The sequence below is a fragment of the Nerophis ophidion genome, linkage group LG25, assembly GCF_033978795.1.
Source record: "Nerophis ophidion isolate RoL-2023_Sa linkage group LG25, RoL_Noph_v1.0, whole genome shotgun sequence".
NCBI classification, from domain to species: domain Eukaryota; kingdom Metazoa; phylum Chordata; class Actinopteri; order Syngnathiformes; family Syngnathidae; genus Nerophis; species Nerophis ophidion.
This window is the reverse complement of record NC_084635.1, coordinates 5,532,765-5,541,284: the sequence shown is the minus strand read 5'-3', so window position 1 is coordinate 5,541,284 and position 8,520 is coordinate 5,532,765. Positions and strand designations below refer to the sequence as shown.

Genomic DNA, 8,520 nt, shown 5'->3' with positions numbered 1-8,520 from the left:
CGCCTCAGCCTGACGCTGCATTTAAAGTAAGGAACGGAAGTGACGTAGTGGCAGTCAAGCGAAAATAAACTACAGTAGTCGACGACGGGGCTTATTAAAGAACACAAACGGTAAGTTTTATTTGTTGGCAGCAATGATTTTTGCAAAAAGCAGACGAAGGAAGTCACCGCCAGGAATTATTAGTCTGTACTTTATCGTTGAATCTACTCGTGCTAGTTAGCACGATGCTAAGTTAGCTAATGTTGCTAGCTTTCTTTGCCACGTGGTACATTTGGATTATAAAATAATGTTAGCTTTGTTCTACTTTCATGTTGGGAAACATTTCTAGTTGTTTTACGTTTGCATTTGTAGACTCGCCATATATATTTTGTACTAGCATAGCGACGGTCGTTTCGGCGTTCATTCATTTCCTACCGCTTGTCCCGTTCGTAGGTCGCTTATATTTAGGCGGACTATGTTCTGATATCCCTAAAAGAGGACACATATATGCGTGCCAAGGCTGGGACTAGGTGAAAATTTGCCAATGATTTGAACTCGCTTTATAAATAATACATATTTATAAATAAACGCACTTTTTCTCCTCTATTGATAGTAATGTTGGCTCTAGGAATTTTCATCAAGTCATAAAAATGGGGTCCCACAGTAAGTTTTTGTGGTCCCACTTTTTTGTAAGCTTTATGAAAACATGATAAATGTATTCATTGTCCTGTTGTGCATTGAAAAAATGCCACGTACCCCAAAACAGAGACGGACAGCTTTGCCAGAAAAAAATATGGAGGATTCGCCAGTTCCTCACAAAACTTTGGTGCATGCCCTACCATCATCCATCCATCCATTTACTACCGCGTATTCCCTTTTTTGGGTCGGGGGTGGGCGCTGGCACCTATCTCGGCTACAATCGGGCGGAAGGCGTCATTTAAGATCTAAAAAAATGGGCACGTATTGTTGCTTCACTTACAGCATCATAAAAGCAATGGACGAATGAATAAGGAAACCAAGGATATATTACCATGCAGGGTAAACTCATCCCAGCTGCAGGTCTTACTTACACGCTCAAAGAAGTTCAAGAACATTGAGTCGCAGTCATCCAAGGCAAATTATTCCAGTTTGTGCTTTTGAGTTATTTACAGGCTTCTGTCCTCCCAATGTACAAGCACCTCCAGCCTTGGAGTCCGACCTACTAGAACCTCTTTCTGACGCAGAACGCTTACCTAAAGGGCTCACACCTGCGGCTGGGACGGCGTGGCGCAGTGGGAGAGTGGCCGTGCGCAACCCGAGGGTCCCTGGTTCAATTCCCACCTAGTACCAACCTCGTCACGTCCGTTGTGTCCTGAGCAAGACACTTCACCCTTGCTCCTGATGGGTGCTGGTTGGCGCCTTGCATGGCAGCTCCCTCCATCAGTGTGTGAATGTGTGTGTGAATGGGTAAATGTGGAAGTAGTGTCAAAGCGCTTTGAGTACCTTGAAGGTAGAAAAGCGCTATACAAGTACAACCCATTTATTTATTATTTATTTATATTCACCATCAGAAACAGAACCACCACCATCTTATTGGCCTACGGGACGGCTTGGCGCAGTGGAAGAGTGGCCGTGCGCAACCTGAGGGTCCCCGGTTCAAATCCCACCTAGTACCAACCACGTCACGTCCGTTGTGTCCTGAGCAAGGCACTTCACCCTTGCTCCTGATGGGTGCTGGTTGGCGCCTTGCATGGCAGCTCCCTCCATCAGTGTGTGAATGGGTAAATGTGGAAGTAGTGTCAAAGCGCTTTGAGTACCTTGAAGGTAGAAAAGCGCTATACAAGTACAACCCATTTATTTATTATTTATTTATATTCACCATCAGAAACAGAACCACCACCATCTTATTGGCCTACGGGACGGCTTGGCGCAGTGGAAGAGTGGCCGTGCGCAACCTGAGGGTCCCCGGTTCAAATCCCACCTAGTACCAACCACGTCACGTCCGTTGTGTCCTGAGCAAGGCACTTCACCCTTGCTCCTGATGGGTGCTGGTTGGCGCCTTGCATGGCAGCTCCCTCCATCAGTGTGTGAATGGGTAAATGTGGAAGTAGTGTCAAAGCGCTTTGAGTACCTTGAAGGTAGAAAAGCGCTATACAAGTACAACCCATTTATTTATTATTTATTTATATTCACCATCAGAAACAGAACCACCACCATCTTATTGGCCTACGGGACGGCTTGGCGCAGTGGGAGAGTGGCCGTGCGCAACCTGAGGGTCCCTGGTTCAAATCCCACCTAGTACCAACCACGTCACGTCCGTTGTGTCCTGAGCAAGGCACTTCACCCTTGCTCCTGATGGGTGCTGGTTGGCGCCTTGCATGGCAGCTCCCTCCATCAGTGTGTGAATGGGTAAATGTGGAAGTAGTGTCAAAACGCTTTGAGTACCTTGAAGGTAGAAAAGCGCTATACAAGTACAACCCATTTATCATTTATTTATTTACAACCCGAGGATCGACTTATAGTGCATGTCGAAAACCCAGAAGACCTAGTGAGATAAATGCAAGACTTGAATTTGCCGCAAAACGTAACTGTCAACCAAAGAAACGACACAGAGACTTAAGAGTTTACAGGTCAAAACTCCTCAAAGTACCTCAATCAGGAAAGCTAATGTAAAAAGTAGGGATGCACCGAAATGAAAATTTGTGGCCAAAGCCGAATAAAACTTAAACGCTTGGCCGAATAATGAATGCAGTTTTTCACAATTTTTTTTATATTGCATAAATAGCCTAGAATAAATATTTAGACATGTTTTTCAAATAAAGTGTTTTTTATTGAATAAAGACATGCACCTGGGGATAGGTTGATTGGCAACACTAAATTGGCCCTAGTGTGTGAATGTGAGTGTGAGTGTTGTCTGTCTATCTGTGTTGGCCCTGTGATGAGGTGGCGACTTGTCCAGGGTGTACCCCGCCTTCCGCCCGATTGTAGCTGAGATAGGCGCCAGCGCCCCCCGTGACCCCGAAAGGGAATAAGCGGTAGAAAATGGATGGATTGACATTTTTGTAATATTCCAGTAGCCTTCGCTTTTCAAAAAAAGCACAGTTTTTCATTTATATTAGGCCTTCAAACAAAACATGCATTCCAAAAAAAAAATAAAGTGCATTAAAGTGGATAAACCCACAATAAATGAATTATTGTCCTTTTGGGCAAAAGTCTGCTTAGCCACAGCAGATATGCTAATAATGTAAACAGAAGGCTCAAGTAAATCTCAATTAAGTGTGTGCTTGTAACCTCATACACTTATACAGGTAGCCTACACAACAGGCTAATAATAGAATAGAATAGAGTTTTATTGTCATTATTGCAATGAACAGGTTCAAAGAACAACGAAATTGGAGCAGCTCCTCCTAAGGTGCATATACAATATGGTAGTATAAATAGTAAAAAAATAGAGATGACAGATGTATATATGAAGAGTTCATATGCAAAAGCAGATAAATCCATTTTGACCGATTCTGTATATTAACGATTTTCTGCCTGCTGGTGTTGCCGGTACATATACAAGCATACAATGGTTTATTTAATATCAACATAAGCAAGTCATGAAAGCCTAAACTTTTAAGAAATGCTGATGTAATGAATGGCTTTCAAATAAGAGTGTTTGATGTGGTTTTACGTCAAAAGCAGATATATCCAAATTATATGTTGCAAAAACAGATATCTCCAAAATCGTTTTCTTTGCGGTCGTTATTTCGCATAATATTCAAGATAAAGATAGAGAGAAAAACAGAACGTGAAATTTATCGAAAGCGACATTTCAAGGTAACAACTGTTCACATTTATTTACTTCATTATTTAACAGTTTAGATCCCTTGGTGCGTATAAATCTAGCTGTCCCTGCGAACATTGTTTTTTCGTACTTGCTAACCGGACATGCTTTTCTGGAACTGTGACCTCACATATTTACCTCGTGCTTTTCAGCACAAAATGAAAAAATGAAAAAACAGTGTTGCAATGAAGACAATGTTTTATTAATAAAAACAAGCACAAATGCTCAACCTGGTTTGCCTCTCAAAAACACTCCTGTGCAGATAACAGCTCACTCATCATCGCTATAGACATTAGCTCCATGCTCGACAACATCGTTTAACGCAGAGGTGTAAAACTCACGGACACGCGTGCTAGCGCCAACATCAAATAACTTCAACAGGTCAGTTTTTTCCGCTGGCTTAACAGTGTTCACAGGAGAAGCTTCCAAATTATTCATGCGTGGATAACAACACTGAGAGACTCCGAGCGCGCTGCCATTTTGTTTGTCACGTGATCCCGTACTGCAGCGCTGGTTGGGCAAACGGATATATCGGCTTTTGTGATAAATGATCCATGGCGCTTATCGGCCTTTGCAATAAATCGCTGAACTAAATGACGTTAAAAGCGGCATTTGTCTGCATTTGCAAACAAATTGATTTTGGTATACCACAATAGAAGTGGCGGACTATATATTACCGAGGCTGGGCTAAACTTTATCAAAATGGCGTTTATCGGTTTTTGCGTATGAACTCTTCATATGTATATGTATCCACACAGATGCATATCTGCATGCATATGAATATATATACACACATACATAAAACATTATTGCACACTGTAGTCCGAAAAAATTGAAAAACATTTAAACATTACACATGAGGACATGATGGACATATTGTGCTCACTCAGTGCCTGTTTTAATGACTCTTGGGTAAAAGCTATGTTTTAGTCTATTGTAAATAATGTAAACAGAGGACCCACTAAATCTCAATAAGTGTGTGCTTGTAACCTCATACACTTATACAGGTACACAACATATCCCAACGTCACCGCGTCAAAAAATTGCGTCACACGCCACTATTCGGCCTTGTTCTTAACTCATTCCACCGAAGGCCGAATGTGGCTTTTTTTTGCCATATTCGGCCGAATATATTCGGTTACCGATTAATCGGTGCATCCCTAGTAAAAAGCTTACTATCTCAAGAATGAAAGACAAAATGGAAGCCATGAGAAGCGAGTTTTCAAAATTAGTTATGTTGAAAAGAATCGCAGACTTACAAATAACCTAAAAAAAGGAGTAATCTCCAACAGGCAAAACTGTCACCGGAACGTGAGGTCTGAAATGTTGAACTATGTGAAATTTGAAGAATGAAATCATCAGGGAACTTGAAAATGAAGATTAAAAGAAACTGTCAAATTGTCACAATCTGGCATACCAAACAAGCACTCCACAAAAAAGAGGGAATGTCATATTTTATTGAAGTGAGGATGTTTGAGCAGGGTTCTGTTGATGGGGTACCAACAAGTAATGAGGCAATTTGGCAAAAGATGCAAAATGGGATTTGATCAGGTTCCACACGGAAACTTTGGGCATATTTTAGACATGTTTATTCATCCACTGTGATGTGTACTCACTCGTGTTGCCAGATTTGGTTTTTTTCTAGACTACAGTAACAAGCTGCTTCCAAAGCTGTACTGTTTTATACTTGAAATTAATTTATATGTTCATGTCACTTGATTCATTTTGGATAGCTCTCTCTATTAATAGTCGTTGTGATTTCCTACAATTGTCTTCATATTTTACAGTTTAGCATCTGAGTGTGGATGGTGGACAGGTGTTGATCCTCCCAGAGAAAGGATATCAATCTGCTGTCGTCCTGGCAAACTACTTGGTTAGTGAGATTTTGCTATAACAGACGTTTCTCAAATCCTGCAAATGTTGCCATAGATGAATACATGTGTTTAAGATGAAAATATTATTTTAAGCATAGTTTGTAATTCTGATGTGTTCACTTTTTTTGTAGCATCTTGTGATTTAAGAAATGTTTTGTATTTTGCAGCAACTCTTCAGTCTGATGTTTGTCAGCGGATGAACGGCCAAGTAGTTTACACCAAAAAGGTAAATGGTTTTGCTCCTATCATAGCATAAAGCAGGGGTCGGGAACCTTTTTGGCTAAGAGAGCCAAAAAGCCAAATATTTTAAAATATATTTCCGTAAGAGCCATATAATTTATTTTTTAACACTGAACACAACTAAACACTAAATTTTTAAGTAAGACCAACATTTCTACAGTATAATAGGTCTCTTATTCTTTGTAACAACTTTGTTATTCTGAAGCTAACTGTGGAGGGGGCGTGGCCTGCGGGCTTGCAGCGAACTTGAATGTGCCAGGACCGGCTTTGAAATCAGCGACAGGTGCGTAGATGGCTCACCTGGGCCTTGTTATCTAATCACCTGTCGCTCTGTTATAAGCAGCAGCCAGGAGGAGATACAAATGGGCTGGAAATACAAATGCTGGAAAGCAACTGAGAGACTTATTGAAGAATAAAACACTATTATAACCCTGAAACAGGCTCTCATGTCGGTGCTTGGTGGTCCGAAGAACCCCCAGGAGGGCAAGCCCCACACTAACCAATAATAAATAAATAACTTCTTACCATTAATGCAACTTCTTGAACAGGTGCGGTAGAAACGGATAGATTAAAAATGCATGAGAATGTTTTATATTTTTAACACTGATTACAAGTGGAATTATTCATTACTTATCGTTTTAAGCAATGTCAGCTCAGATTTATCCGAGAGCCGATGCAGTCATCAAAAGAGCCACATCTGGCTCTAGAGCCATAGGTTCCCTACCCCTGGCATAAAGCATCCTGATTACCGTATATGGCAATTTGAGAAAACATTTTACAGGGTTTTTCCAGGTCATTAAAAATAATTAGGTCATTTAATGTATTTTGCACAAATTAAGGCCTTTTAAAAAGCAAAATGTCCAGAGGCATTAAATGTCATACAATTGGCAACTAAAAGGACAACAAAAAAAATCACCTGACCACCTGCAAACAAATATTGAAAGTCCATTTTTGTTTACGCATATACAATAAGTTCTTTACCTGTCCTTTAGATCTGTACACAATACTACAGTTATGAAAAACTGCTTTAGAGCATGGGCATTAAAATTGCTTGTATTAAGAATGCATTCAAAAACATTAAAGTAGATCTGCTTATACCTGCAGAAACTCGGTTTTATAGTGAACATTTTGTTTGCCAAGTGACCAAAGCTGTCATGGTTCTCCTTTTTCTGAAAAGGTGTACGTACCATTTTCAGACAGCCGTCATTTTGTGTATGAAATGTCCACTCAGTGGTTGCAATGGATCCAACTACACTAAAGCAAACTACAGCATTGAACTGTCTTCACATTTTAGCTATAACATTTTTTTTCTGCATTAAAAAAAAGAAAAGTGGAGTAAGTTATGAGAGTGATGATTGCACCTGTCGTTGGGGTGTGTTGCAGTGGTGATACACTCCAATCTGACAAACTGATGACACCCAGGGGCCATCTGACTCAAGCTTGCTCCCGTATCTTCAAAATATGCACTCGATTCATTTTTGTTTTAAAATGTTTAGTTCTTTGGAAAAAATATTCTAGTTACTGATATGTGGTATTTCTGTGTGTTTGTCAACATCCAGGGATGGCAGGAAGCTTATGTCCATTTACTGTCCTGATGGCCAGCAGTTTGGTTTGAGGTTTGTAATATTGGAGGAATTGCAATGTTAAGTTCTGCAATTGTTAACATAATCATTTAAGAAATAAAGTCCTTGTAACTGAATGGTATTAAATATGTTCTACGTTTACAAATGGACAAATTTGGTCCTGTCCACACGGGAAAGCCTTTAGGTGGAAAGAGTAAAGTTTTTTTTTAGCCTTTCATTCACACGGAAACGGCGTTAGAGGTTGCCTGAAAAGATAAATTATAAAAAAGTGCTCTCGAGTGGAAATGTTTGATAACGCCACCATATCGTTATCTCAACAAGCAAACCACTACTTTTTCATGCCAGTGTGCCGGATTGTAGTCAGCTGGAGGCGTGTCTTAATGAAATTAAACAATGGATGTCCGCTAACTTTTTGCAACTCAATGCCAAAAAAACGGAAATGCTGATTATCGGTCCTGCTAGACACAGAACTCTATTTAATAATACAACTCTAACATTTGACAACCAAACAATTAAACAAGGCGACACGGTAAAGAATCTGGGTATTATCTTCGACCCAACTCTCTCCTTTGAGGCACACATTAAAAGCGTTACTAAAACGGCCTTCTTTCATCTCCGTAATATCGCTAAAATTCGCTCCATTCTGTCCACTAAAGACGCTGAGACCATTATCCATGCGTTTGTTACGTCTCGCCTCGACTACTGTAACGTATTATTTTCGGGTCTCCCAATGTCTAGCATTAAAAGATTACAGTTGGTACAAAATGCGGCTGCTAGACTTTTGACAAGAACAAGAAAGTTTGATCACATTACGCCTGTACTGTATATACCTTTATATACATATATACATACATATATACCTGTACTGGCTCACCTGCACTGGCTTCCTGTGCACTTAAGATGTGACTTTAAGGTTTTACTACTTACGTATAAAATACTACACGGTCTAGCTCCATCCTATCTTGCCGATTGTATTGTACCATATGTCCCGGCAAGAAATCTGCGTTCAAAGGACTCCGGCTTGTTAGTGATTCCC

The 8,520-nt window shown here is 40.3% G+C and overlaps 1 long non-coding RNA gene and 1 other non-coding gene across 2 annotated transcripts; both read left to right on the top strand.

The window, feature by feature from the left end:
* LOC133542872 (uncharacterized) lies at positions 1-7,600 on the top strand. Its single transcript, XR_009804236.1, has 4 exons — positions 1-110; positions 5,575-5,660; positions 5,829-5,887; positions 7,461-7,600. It is a non-coding gene; the product is annotated as an uncharacterized LOC133542872 (long non-coding RNA).
* Positions 7,243-7,340, top strand: LOC133543220 (small nucleolar RNA SNORD67). The gene has a single exon (XR_009804345.1). It is a non-coding gene; the product is annotated as a small nucleolar RNA SNORD67 (small nucleolar RNA).
* Positions 7,601-8,520: the final 920 nt, after the last annotated feature.